The following is a 13,657-nucleotide window of genomic DNA, read 5'->3' as shown; positions in this document are numbered from 1 at the left end:
TTTTTTCAGTATTTTTGTTTTGTTTGGCTAATTCATTGCAATTTTGTAACCAATCGGAAACAGAGCTTTACTGATTTCAATGAAGACCTGCTATAAATTAAAGTGTTTAGTCACACTGTTGGTCGTTGTTCAAAGATCTTATCCTTTTGCAACAATTTAATATATCAATAAAATAAGTATAGCGTTATGTTCTCCCAAAATATTCCATAATATTGGTTTACAGTCATACATTTTGTCATCAGATATTTGTTTTTACTTGTTTTGATATTTATCTCCATTTCTGGGACCTGGAATATCCTAGAAGGTTAATGATTAAAGTTAACAAGAAATTCATATATTCATATTCATAATTATTTGAATCAATTAATTAGTAATTACGAGCTTGCGAATATCTCAACTTGGTTCAAGGCGAATAAGTTATCTCTTAGGGAAAAACCCAAAAGTTCGATGAAGCCCTATAAACGAAAGTCCTTTCGTTAGGGAGGGAGGGGGTCAAAAAGTCCGATTACGTTTGTAAAAAAGTAGTTAAAAGTTCTGGTCAAAGTTGATCTTTTTTAGGATTTTTAAAATTTTACAATTATATATTAAAATATATCTATACTATTAAAGAGTAACTTGCCGATAATCGGTACTTTGAAGAGGAATGGGATCGATTCATCGGTATCATCTCAGAGATTATAGATAAATTATAAATAAATAGATAAAAAGTTCTAGCATTTCCAGATGAATGGTAAATGCATAGATAGATTGATAAATTAATAATTAATACAAATAATTATTTGGATTTATTCGGTATATCGACCAATGGTGACCCCGCTATTGTAGGCCTACGGTTCGTTAACGCGTTGCTTCGTTGCTACTATGAGCAAGTCCTAATTTTTTTATAAAGAAAATATTTCAAAATAAAATAGAATTATTGTTTCTTAAGGGATCTGGAATGAGCGTTTTGAGCGTTTCGACAGTATTTTTTGTGGGACATGAGAGCGCGTTATTAGCGCAATTATGCTATTTTTGAATTCCCCTAGTACACCTGGGGTGCTATAATGTTTAGGGGCGGTGTTCGTGGATGAAGTTAGAACGAGCCAATATAGGCCTACACTCATTTACTGTTTCATATCATTAAATTGTGATGTTTTGTGACAAAGCAGAAAATTGAAGAATGGAATATTGCACAACTTCAGAAGATAACTTATACTGATTTCTAAATAAAATCAAAGCACAAGTAAGTAGACATTTCTTGGTGATTTTTTTCTACATTATGTGTACTATTGCAATGGACTTGAATGAGGGGGGGTGTTCTAGATGTTAAGAGGAGGTAGTGGATACTTGGGATCCGGGGATGCGTTGTAAAATTATATGGTTTTGTGCGTATAAATATGCCCAAATGTTTCACCTTAGTTTATTCATTATTTTCTACAAATGGCAAATTTGGTGTCAAAAACATTGTAGACCTATGAGTTTTCTTTGTGCAAAGATAACTTCATGTTTGCTGTCGGTTGCTAAATACTAGAGTTATGAACGTTCAAAATGGGACTTTTGGGACACCTTGTATATTAATTGAGTCATTATTCCTCCTTTTCTTAATGTATCAGCTTGATCAGAGAAGATGTTAGAAAATTTTCACTTCCTTCAAGGTTGTTACTATACATCCCAGACATTTTTGTTCTATAGAAACTTTCTATTGAAAGGTAAAATTAGTCTTTACCATTATATAGTATTCTATTTTCAAATTGCGTCATTGAATTGTGTAACAATTCTCTTACAGATGGGTTGACACAAAACATATTCTTTTGCGAGTTTAATCACAGACATTGGAACACACAATGAACCAGACAATACAAGGATGTCTGGATTTCCTCGAACATTTTTGCATACATAATGCATATTTCTATAGTTTCTTAGTGGCGACTTAATCATCAAAAATATTGCAGAGTTACGCAGCTTACGGCAGAGTGGAGTATCCCAGCAAACACAAAACGTTTTCGACATCATTCGCAAAAGGTTATAAAAGGTTGTCAGAAAACGTTTAAATGTCGGGTTATATAAAGGGTATATTAAGAGTATAAAACGTTTTCATAACCTTAAAAACATTTTTGATAATCTACTGCTCTGCAAACAAAATGTTTTACAGAAAACGTTTAAATGTCGGGTTATATAAAGGGTATAAAAACGTTTTAATAACATTCCAAAACATTCTTGAAAACTTGATACAAAACATTCTAAACAAAATGTTATTTTGGGGTTGAAAAAATATTTTGCGAAAAATGTTTGCCCAAAATATTTTCAATAACGTTTTAAAAACGTTTTCATGACCATTATATAACCCGACATTTAAATGTTATTAAAAGGTTTTGAAAAAAACATTTTAAGAACATTTCTGTGTTTGCTGGGTTCAAATATTTTAACATAATGTTATTTAAGTATTGACACAATACTAGTATTTGGCAAAAATGTTCGCAAAAATAGTTTACAATAACATTTTTTGAAAACATTTAAAAATATTGTTGTAGTGTGTTTTCATACAAAACGTTTTAAAACGTTATCATGACCTTTATATAACCAGACATTTTAATGTTATTAAAACGTTTTTACCTAAACCAAAAGCCAAAATATAACTTATTTAAAACGTTTTTAAAACGTTTTTGTGTTTGCTGGGATGTTTGTGGGGAGAATGTGTATGTAGTCGAGTTGAATGTAGGCGTTACGGTTTAGGGGTGGGGTGTGGTGGTGGGGTGTGCGTGCACGTGTATGCATGTTTGCTTGGGTGGTGGTTGTGGTGTGTTTGTGGTGTGTTTACATCGTGTCCTGTTCTACGACGTGGCTATGCTTTTGCTTTGTTCTGGTTATTTCATTGTTTTATTTCATATCAAACATGCTCATCTATCAAGGTACAGTTTTTCAACATCAATTTCCTCGTAAAATGACCTTTATACGTTTAACTGGGTACAAAAACTCATACTCCAAGTAATTTGAGACCATTTTTGGACATTCAAAAAAAAAATTTGGTCAAAACATTGTCAACTTTTGGACATTCGTTAGGCCTATTTGACCAAATTTCGCTCTAAATTCATTTTTCTGCATTTATCATGTATCATCCCCGGGTGTCTTGGAGTGATTGGATACCATTTTTGGACGAAAATTTGAAACTCATTTATTCTAAACAATAAGCCCAATTTGAAACTCATTTATTCTAAACAATAAGCCCAATTTGAAACTCATTTATTCTAAACAATAAGCCCAATTTCTTTCAAACTTTCAATTTTTTATAATGCTTTTCATTTGCATATTTGAAAGCAATTACTCTGGATTCTCTCATCATAATCTCTTTAAAAACGTTATAAATGCTCGGTGTTTAAACATAATACATAATTATATTAAATAGAAGTTGGTGATAAAAATACCTGAAGGACAATCTTCTTGAATTAAAAAAAAATCTTTTCATTAAAAAAAGGGAAGGAATTATATATAGCAAAAACCTCGAAAGAAATTACTTTTGAAGTCCTTGCACATTCCTTCCATAGACATGTTTCATTGAAAGATAAAAAAATAGTTATAAATCAATAGTCAACCAACATAGTAGACTTCCCATTTTGGGAATAATATACTTATAAGTTTAAGGGATTGGACAGCAACGTTTGCACAGTATTTTTGTGGGACCTGAGAGCACATCAGACTCACCAAATTGCATTCTGAATACGAGGAATGTCCTTCTGATATCAAATATTATTTTTTTAGATTCGACATATCTCTGCGACATAGGCCTATTGTATTCCTTGGTATTTTCCACCCAAGCCGGTAAATTAATTTGCTAAATAGCATGGCATTTGGCAATAGTCTATATTGAATTATATTGACCCAGTTTCCTTTTTTTATGCTTTTAGTTATTTTTTTATAATGATCATGCCTACTGTTTTGTGGGCAATTAAATTGTGAATGTTAAAATTGCGCATGCTTATAAAGAACTTTGATAGCTGGGGTTGGGCGATTTTTGGGAAGGGGTATTTTCCCGGGGGGGGGGCACTTCCATTGTGGCCTGTATGTACACCATCCGCGATAATCAACTTTTGAAAAGCACCCTAAACAAGGATTTAACCCTTGGCTAAAACGCGCCTGTTCACATCCTTGCATCAAATTTCATACCCTAAATTTCATTTCCGCGTATTAGCAATTCTGCTACCCTTTTTCGCAATTTTTCATGTTTTTGACACCCTTAGAAACTCGTCCTGACTCTTTCAGAGGATGCCGACTTTAGACACCGCGCGGGTTCTCGGCAAAGAGAAATTTTAAATCTGGGGTGGGCGTTTTTCAGAAAAAAAAGGCAATAATGCCAACTTTGTAAACACAGCGGTTCTCGGAAAGAGAAATTTAAAATCTGGCATGGGCGGTTTAAAAAACCAATAATAACGGGCGGTGATCTGGCATGGGGCGGTTTTAAGAAAAAAAAAACCAATGTTTGGTCACGTGTTCGTGGATGAGTATAAGCACGAGGCAATATACACCATGTACTGTTGCTCAAATTTTGCTTTTAACGCCTTTTGAAATGAAAGAGAAGTTTGAAAGCTGACATTGGGCGGTTTTCGGGAAGGGGTATATTATCGGTGATCTAAACATCCTCGTCCTGACAACTCTTTCAGAGGATGTTGACTTTAGACACAGCGGTTCTCGACAAAGAGAAATTTAAAATCTGGGGTGGGCGGCTTTCAGAAAAAGAAACAATATTGCCAACAGCGGTTCTCGGGAAAGGGAAATTTAAGATCTGGGACGATGGGGTGGTTTTCAGAAAGAAAAAAAAAATTTTCGGGCTGGCATATAATAGTCAGTAAGTATAAACATCCTCGTCCTGACAACTCTTTTAGCGGATGCCGACTTTAGACACAGTGGTTCTCGGCAAAGAGAAATCCCCCAGATTCAAGCAATTCCTACATTCAATCAGAGAAGATGAAAAGAGAGGAGATTTAGATTAAGCTAATTATCCCAATTATTGACTCCCACGTCAGCATTTGAAGTAAACATTACCGGAAAACATAAAACCTTCATGGCTGAAAAGTTTCATCCTTAAGGAACAACCCAAAACTTCGATGTAGCCCTATAAACGAAAGTCCTTTCGTTAGGGAGGGAAGGGGTCAAACAGTCCTATTACGTTTGTAAAAAAAAGAGTTAAACATCGGTCATCGTACTCGCAACCTGCAATTTTTAAGTTCATTTTTAATCAGCTGTACCGCACCTTGATTCTTTTTTATTTGAAAGTCATAATTTTTTTCGTGCCCAAAAAGGTATGAAGAAAAATATTAAAAAATAAAATAAAATATTGGTTTCTTCCATAAACGTGATCAATATCATTGCATTGTTGCACTCTTCCACATCCCCATCCACCATAGCGACGGTCCTGTATCATATGAATCCAGGTTGGAATGTTCGATATTTGAAAACTTACGTTAGAAGGGAGGGGAGAGGGGGTTAGCCTTCTAACGAAAGGACTTTCGTTTATAGGGCTTCATCAATCTTTTGGGTTGTTCCCTTAATGTTAACAATATAAAGTATATTATTTTTTTTTAATCGGTTCAGTAACTGCAATTATCCAGAGTTTCATATTGCCATTTGTAATCACATTTTTTCTCGAGTTTCAAGCACAAGATTTCTTGGTTGAAGTCTGGATGAATGTTTAACTTGGAAAGATCACAATGGACACGTTGCAAATATTATTTCAACGAGTGCACCTGCGGCTGTGAGAGCCCAGATGCTGTGAGTGCACTGGCATGATAGCGATACTGTTTGACCCCAGATGACCTTTGACCTATCAAGTTTAAGCCCAATAGGGCAAAGTTTAAATTTAGCCCCTACATGACCTTTGACCTCGGTTGACCTCAATTTTGTTTTGCGCATATATTCCCCTCCTATCAAGGATTGCACCCACCACGTTTGAACCCGATAGGACAAAGTTTGAAATCCATGACCTTTGACCTTTGACCTCGGATGACCTCCATATGTTTTTCATGCTCCCCTCATACAAAGGTTTCGACCCACCACGTTTGAGCCCGATCGGACAAAGTTTGAATTTTGACCCCCTCCGTAATGACCTTTGACCTCGGTTGACCTCGATTTTATTTCGCGCATTATAGTCCCCTCCTATCAAGGATTCCACCCACCAAGTTTGGGCCCGATCGGACAAATTTTGACCTTTGACCTTGACCTCCGATGACCTTCAAAACCACATGGCCAACATGCTTTTCCCGATACCTATCTATATGCGAAATTTCAGCGCGATGCGTCGAAGCACGGCGAAACGCATAACCGGACACACAGACAGAGCTTATGATTATTATAGTATAGAAGTAATCTTGTAAAGCACGTTTTGTAGGTAAACATCTTGTACTCATTATATAAAACTTAAGTTCACCCCACATAGCAATAATTGCAAATTAGATTTAGTTCATCGCAAACAAAGGCATATTATGCGTATCTGTACGAATTCACATTTTCTTGAACATTTGCAAATACTCTTACTGTATATTATATTAATAATTTATCTAAAGCTGTGATTATAATATATAAATTTACGAAAAATTTACTGCCTATTAATTTTTCTGACTATTTTGTTCCTGTTAAAAATTGTGGTCAAAATCACATAAAAAGTATGTTTTTCAACCTAAATATCTGAAGTCATACTTAAATGTTTCTCTTAATTTTATGTCAAGAATTATTCAGCGTTGTAAGCTTTACATCCGTGCTCTCTAAATTCGGTGTATTTTCTAGGAAAAAATGTTGGATTTCTGCAATATATTGCACATTACGGCTGGACGATGGTGATAAAGAATGATGCCTTTGCGCTGTAAATTACACACATGCAGTTTTCATCCATTTTCAGGAATATTAATGCCACGTACAAACGAATCAAGCTATTTATATGAAAGTCACAGAATAAGTAGAAGACATTCTGTGACACCCTGTATATCACATACGGAATGATCAACATGCGATGATGACATGGTTAAGTCATGTGACTCGACTTTGGTCGGTGTCTATAGGGTGTTCACAGATAAGGGGTCAAAGGTCATTAAGGGGTCATTTCCGGTAAAATTCTAAAAAAATTCAAAAATTCATATCTGCTATGTTTGAAATAGCTAGGTGATGTCTCTTGCACACACGCATGGTCATTGACTGATGTTTACTGTGGGCTCACAGATTTGGGGTCAAAGGTCATCTAAGGTCATTTCTGGCCCTCGATAAAATGCTTAAATTTGAGCTAAATTGGCTATATCTCAACCTACGGAAGACGGATAGGGCCCGTTATTACTACAGTGATGCAACATAAGTGGCCGGGGAGTCTATATAGTCTTGACCCTATAGGTCAAAGTTCAAGGTCAAAGGTCAAAATCTACAAAGAAGCTCCGATTGAGCTGAAATTCACCAGGAGTAATCCTTGTGACATCCTAAACACAAAACAAATGCAGTTGACCCCATCCGTGACCCAGGGGTCACGTTATACAGGTCAAAGGTTAAATCACCGACATGCTTGGATTGGGCTCAAACTCGATAGTAATAACCATTGTGACTCTAAACACGAGAAAATGTATTTAATGACATTTGTCACCCAGGGGTCAAGGTATAGGGTCAAAGGTCAAATTTTAAAATTGGTCCAATCGAGCTCAAATTCAACAGGAACGATTCTTACGACATTCTAAACATGTTAAAAATAGTTATGACTCCAAAGGTCAATGTTTACTTTGGGGTCAAAAGGTCAAAATATGGTTGACAGGTAGCTATTCGCTGTGTACCCAGATTCTATTGACTCTAGTTTTAGCTGAATATATGCTGGTTGACTTTTATTCAAGTTATTTATTCGCACGCAAAAATGAGTAGGAGAGGAGGGATAAGGTGTGTGTGTGTGGGAGGGGGGGGGGTTAGGGGAGAGAGAACAAGAAACAGGGAGGGGAGAGAGGTAAGAATAGAAGACGGGAAGGTAAGGAATAAGAGGGGGCGAGAGTGGAGTTGAGTAGGGTGTAGGGAAGAGGAGAGTGCAGCATAAGGGAGAGGTGAGGTGTGGGGGAGATGTAGGAAACACTGGGGAGAAGAGGAGAGGGAATGGGGGGGGGCGAGGTAATTTAGGTGAGGAGATAGGAGAACCTAAGTGAGGTGCATATATTTTACTTTCCGGGGATAATAAACTAATTTATAATCAAATAAACTCCATCATCATCGCCTATATCTCATACAAACAAACGAGCAAACAAACACTATATATTTCTGTCGCTGATGAATGCATCACTCACCGTGCATGTGTGTGATTGATATCCTATCCATGTTATAACTGTCTATATTCAACATTAACACTATCATCTATCCGCTAAACACAGCCACACTATTAGTCGCCACTAGTTCCATACCCATTTAATTGTACCGAGCGTATTTTATTTTTTGGTTATCATGTTGTATGTTGTAACTTTAGGCCGAGGGCACTGCACTTTACGCTCTGCGTTTAGCAGTGTCCTCATCCATCTCATTGACGTTTTTCATAAAATATAGTTGCTTTTTCCATTATATTATTGTATATAAAATACATCCTTATTGTAACTCATTGTATCATAATTATATTGTTGTATATGAATGGAACGTGAAATCAGAGTTAAGCAGCTCAGATTCCTTGGTCATATCCTCAGAAAGGATGGTTTCGAGAACCTAGTATTAACAGGAAGAACAGAAGGAACATGGAGCAGAGGCAGGATGAGACTGATGTGGTTATCAAATCTGAAAGACTGGCTAAAATACTGGCTAAAAAAAGACTGGCTAAAATAAGAGAATTGTGGAATGACATGATCGCCAACGTCTTAGGATATGGCACCTAGAGAGAGAGAGAGAGAGAGAGAGAGAGAGAGAGAGAGAGAGAGAGAGAGAGAGAGAGAGAGAGAGAGAGAGGAGAGAGAAGAGAAGAGAGAGAGATTGAATGGATGAAATAAATTGATTGATTGATTGATTGATTGATTGATTGATTGATTGATTGATTGATTGATTGATTGATTGTTGATTGATTGATTGATTGATTGATCGATTGATTAATCAGAGTCTGATGAGTTTATGGCAAAAATATTTATATAATAATTTTCTATACACTTTCCTTCGAATGTTAATACCAAATGTGATATCAAAAGTTTAATCATCGTGAGCATAGGAACCGTTGTTTGGAAATTCGTGCAATTTTAAAAATGACATAAGGAGTTATATCACGCGGCGGAGCTAGCGTGAGCGCCAAGAATTACGTCGCCTGAATAGACATTAATCAACATTTACAGATCTACACGCATCTGAGAGGTCTAATGTCATTGTCATTAAAGGTTTACCCATGTAAGTCAAAATGCATATCAAATACCCGCTCTTTTAATTGTGCGCAGTTAAGCAAGTGTCAATGATTCCTGTCATCATGCAGTTATTGTTAACTACATGTATGCACACAACACAGGGACACTCACAATAGGCAATTGAACCATACTGGTAGCGCTGTATCGTGGCTATTGGGGATGAACTAGTTAGTATCATATATCAAAAAGTATAAAAGCTATGATTTTAGTACTTTCTCTCTGTTTCAATTACTTATTCTTTTCCAAATATCTGAATCTTCAACCCGGTACAAGCTTTAATAACGGGGGAACATACATTTTTATTAAAAAGAAATCCTATCATCTATCCAAACTCGCCGTGTTATTCCAATGCACATTTTCCTTCACCGGGCAGCAATTTTTATATTGTATTTTGAAGATTGTCGTCATAAAACCGTCATAGGTACAAATTTAGTACTTTCTGTCAATCAATTATGGCTTATTCTCTACATGTCAATCTTTAAATAATTGGCATAGTCCTTATAATAACGGTACTCCGCCTTGATGAGTAAATGACAGCAAACAGCTGCAAACCATTGAAAAATATCCCAAAACTTGGTCAGTGGGGCCCCGTTCGTACATGTCAATAGAGTCGTTATCGATTGGATTAGTCGTCCGTAGCGGACAATTCGGTCGCTCATTGGATCAATATTATCAGGTGGTAATAAATTTGCATTGGACAATAGATTACTATATAATGGTTTAGTACTGCATATATCGGTTTAATCTTCAATAAGCGGGTTTATGGCTGGAAAGGTCACGGTGAATTCGCCGTGGACGTAAGTGCACTATGTACGGGTTGCTTCGGGCCACATAATAAGCTGACACCATGCATTGGCTTTTGCATGAGCAATTCGTAATTTGTCGTTTTTAAAATTGCACGTATTTCCAAACAACTGTTCCTAAGGTATTCGTAATTCAATCTTTTCAATTCATTTTATCTTATTATGAATCTGTGTTCAAGGAAAATCAGTTATATGATGTGATGTCAAAGATGCCTGGTCGAAATATATTCACGATTTTACGTCGTCAATCATTCGTTAGAAGATAAACTTTTTGGAATTAGAATGGGAAACCAGCAAACACTAGACTAAGGTTAGAAAAGATAGCTAGAAAACGTGTAAAGGTCGGGTTATATAAAGACATATAAATTATATAAAACATTATATGAAAACTTACCATGTATATTTTAACATAGTAAAAGAAATATTAGGCAATAGTTGTTTGCCAAAAGGATGGCAACATCACAACTGATAGAGAAGAAATTCTAGACGTATGTGCAGAATTTTACCAAGATCTGTACAGTTCAAAATCAAATCAGGACAAGACAGATACAAACTGTAAATCAACTGATCAAACTGACCTCCCACGTATAACAGTAAGGGAAGTGGAATTTGCAGTGAAACAAATGAAAGACAACAAAGCTCCAGGCACTGACGACCTAACCAGTGACATCTTCAAGGTAGGCGGTGCAGAGATAAACATAGAACTAGTCAGACTGTATAACGACATATTACATCAGAAAAAGATACCCAAAACCTGGAAAGAGGCTAAAGTTATACAAAGGCGACAAAGCAGATATTAAGAACTACATATCAATAAGCTTACTGTCCCATGCGTACAAAATCTTTGCAAGAATAATACAACACCGCATCAAAAGAATACTGGATGAGAATCAACCAAGAGAACAAACTGGATTCAGAGAGGGCTACTCAACTACCGATCATCTTCATGCACTAAATCAATTAATAGAAAAGGCAAATGAATACCAGTTAAAGCTTTGCGTTGGGTATATAGACTACGAAAAAGCCTTTGACTCGGTAGAGCACATAGACCTATTCACAGCTTTAAGAAAGATTGGAGTAAATGAAGGATATGTACAAATCATGGAGGACATATACACAGACGCAACAGCCATTATTCATCATGAAAATGATGTATCCAAACCAATACACATCAAAAGAGGTGTAAGACAGGGTGATGCAATTTCTCCAAAAATCTTCACAGCCGCCATGGAAGAAGTGTTCAAGAATTAGTCCTAAAACCGAGAGGAGTCATCATTGACGGAGATTATCTAACATACCTGCGATTTGCAGACGATGTTGCATTAACAGCTGCATCAGTTGAGGATATGGAGGTGCAACTAAACAGCTTGAACAAGGAAAGTAAGAAGATAGGACTGAATATACACAAGGGGAAGACCTAATTCAAGACAAATTACCAGACAAACAAGTCCATTGAAGTAGAGAATGAGCAGATAGAACAAGTAAAAAGTTATAAGTATCTAGGCCAGACAGTAAAGATGGAAGACAACACGAGAGAAGAAGTCATGCTAAGAATAAAGTCTGGCTGGAGTTGCTTTGGCAGACACAAAGAAATCCTATGTGACAAAAGATTACCAATGACACTGAAGACGAGAGTCTACAACCAGTGTGTACTACCTACAATGACCTATGGTTGTGAAACCTGGACAACAACTAAGTTTTTAAAACAAAAACTCAAGGTAGCACAGCATGCTATGGAGAGGAAAATGCTACATATCACCATACGTGACAAAGTAAAAAATGTGGAAATCCGGGACAAAACAAATGTCAAAGATATCATGGAAAGGATCAAAGAGGCAAAGTGGAGATGGGCGGGACACATAGCTCGTAGAGACGACAATAGATGGACAAAGAGGTTAACGGAATGGCAACCAAGAACAGGAAAGAGAAGAAGGGGAAGACAAAAACGAAGATGGCGTGATGATCTCACATCCTATCTGGGTACAACCTGGGCAAGAGAAGCACAGAACAGAAGCAAATGGAAGCTACTTGAGGAGGGCTACATCCGACAGTGGGTGACACAGCCAGTGAGGTGAGGTGAGGTGAGGTTTGCCAAAAATATTTTGCAATAACATTTTGATAAAACTTTAAACATTTTATTGTGTTGTGCCTTTACATCAGGATATATCAACAACATTTCGGCTTGTCAATAGTTGAAAGAACAGCACCGGAGGCTAACATCGGACGTTGTAGAAAAATAACGTATTGGAATTAACTTAATTGGATAATAAAAGTTGTAAGAAATACATATTTGTGCAATGGTAAAAATAGTTAAAGTATATAATAATATTGTACATAATAATCGTACATAAACATCTCAATATTCAAACACGGGCAATTGTATTACAAATCTGTAAAATGCGTTGGAAACAGAATTTATTTCTGCACATTTTGACACCTCATTTGTAGCAATTCACTAAATATTGACGTCACCGCGTACAATTAAATCAATGTAACCCAAGATTTGAAAGTTGAAGTAAATTGTATTGATTTTGTATTCAGTATAATGGATTGAGATCTGTGTAATGATGTCTGAGTGTTTTTGTATTGTATGCAAGTGCAACTTTCAAATCAGGACCTCACTACACTATATTGACCAATGTTTAATATTATTGTTTTCTGGGCTATTGTATCAAATGAGGTGTCAAAATTCACAAAAATAAATTCTGCTTCCAACGCATTTTACAGATTTGTAATACAATAACCCCTTTTTGAATATTGGTCATTCTTTAAGGGTGGTTAGTTACTTTTTTGAGTGAGATGTTTATAATTAGGTTTGCGAGCAACCTTAGAGTCAGTCCATGCCAAAACAGACTGAGTGTACACCCACCTCTTGGATTTTGCTCTCCTTTGGCCAGTTACTTTTCATGGATCCCTAGGTGAGGTCACAAGAAAAAAATTCCAATTCCATTTCGTTTGCGAATGACGGGCCGTCAAAGTTTGGCGACCTTGACCAAGATTGGGAATTTTAAGGTGTCCAAATGACAAAGTGCTCTCTTTGAGGGGCATTTTCTTCTTAATTGAATCAGTTGTGACCCTCTTGTTGTGTCTGAAATGCCTAATGCCAATGCCAAAAATATTGATTTTGAATTTCGTTGGGATTTCAGGGGGTCAAAATCAGCACTTCGTGCTGTTCAATCAAATTATATTTGATTTTGACGGACCCATGATAATGTCACAGTGCACTTAAGCTCCTAATTATGTTCAGAATGGATTAACCATGTACCAATGTCTATGAGAAATTCAAAAAAAGAGAAATTTCTAGACCCCCTACAGAATTGTAGGGCCCCCTAGAGTGGTTCAGCCACAAATCGGCAAATTTTGACCCCTAATAACTTTAGGTGTACACCAGATATGAATTTCTAGTCTTTTGCATCTGAAAGAATGTAGTCTAATGTTACTAGGAACATAAGATTTGTTTTGTATTTTTGTGTTTTGATACTAAGTTGACGCTTTCAAAAA

This window comes from Amphiura filiformis, chromosome 18, assembly GCF_039555335.1.
Source record: "Amphiura filiformis chromosome 18, Afil_fr2py, whole genome shotgun sequence".
NCBI lineage: Eukaryota > Metazoa > Echinodermata > Ophiuroidea > Amphilepidida > Amphiuridae > Amphiura > Amphiura filiformis.
This window is presented reverse-complemented; position numbering follows the sequence as displayed.